The following is an 867-nucleotide window of genomic DNA, read 5'->3' as shown; positions in this document are numbered from 1 at the left end:
CTCAGCTCCTCTGGCTTCTTATTGCGTCTTGTGTTTATTTGATCAGGCTTTGATTTTTAGTTGCATCTTTAAAAACGCAGCCAAAGCAACATCAGAGGTGACTTTAGATCTTTTACTTACGGAGCAAAGTTTGTTTTTTTCTGTAGAAGATGAAAATGAAAACTCTAAAAAGTCGGTTCTGATGTTTCTTTGGCTAAAAGTTAAATAAAGTATCTCTTTATTTAAGAGACGGCTGTTTTTAGTGATCAGAACCAATCAGAGTGTTTAACTTTAAAATCCTAAAGATTTCAGTCTTTGTCTATTTGAGTGAAAACTAAATAAATTGTGTTTTTCAGTCTGGAGTCTTTTGCTGCGTCTGAAGTTTTATATTAACGTAATCATTTTCAGAATGAAGTGCATAATTTCTTTTCTGTGTATAATTGTGAATAGAACTGTAATACAGTTTTTCCTAGTTTTCATGCAGCGATTTGTTGCCATTTATTACGTATTTTGGCACTTATTTCCTTCCACATTTTTTAAGCTACAGAAACCGTTCGAATATCAAAATGTTCAGCTCTTTCAGCTCATGTCTGCTATGACTTCATATTTCCAATCTTTAAACTTTTTGAATTATTAAGCTTTTTGCAACTTTTTTTTGAATGGGTTTCTATGGAGAATATTTTCAAATCCTTCAAATAATTCTTCAACTTTCAAATCCTTCTACTTCCTCATACTTTCAGCTACAGACACCATTTCAACTTTAAAATGTTGAAAAAACCCTGATCTATTGCCGCATAATTCAGCTTAGAGTGCGTGATGTCACCGCTAGAGTGAAGAAAATATTTGTCTTTTGCCTTTGACTCCACAATTTTCACTCTTCATATATAT

This window comes from Pholis gunnellus, assembly GCF_910591455.1.
Source record: "Pholis gunnellus genome assembly, chromosome: 12".
Taxonomy (NCBI): Eukaryota; Metazoa; Chordata; class Actinopteri; order Perciformes; family Pholidae; genus Pholis; species Pholis gunnellus.
This window is presented reverse-complemented; position numbering follows the sequence as displayed.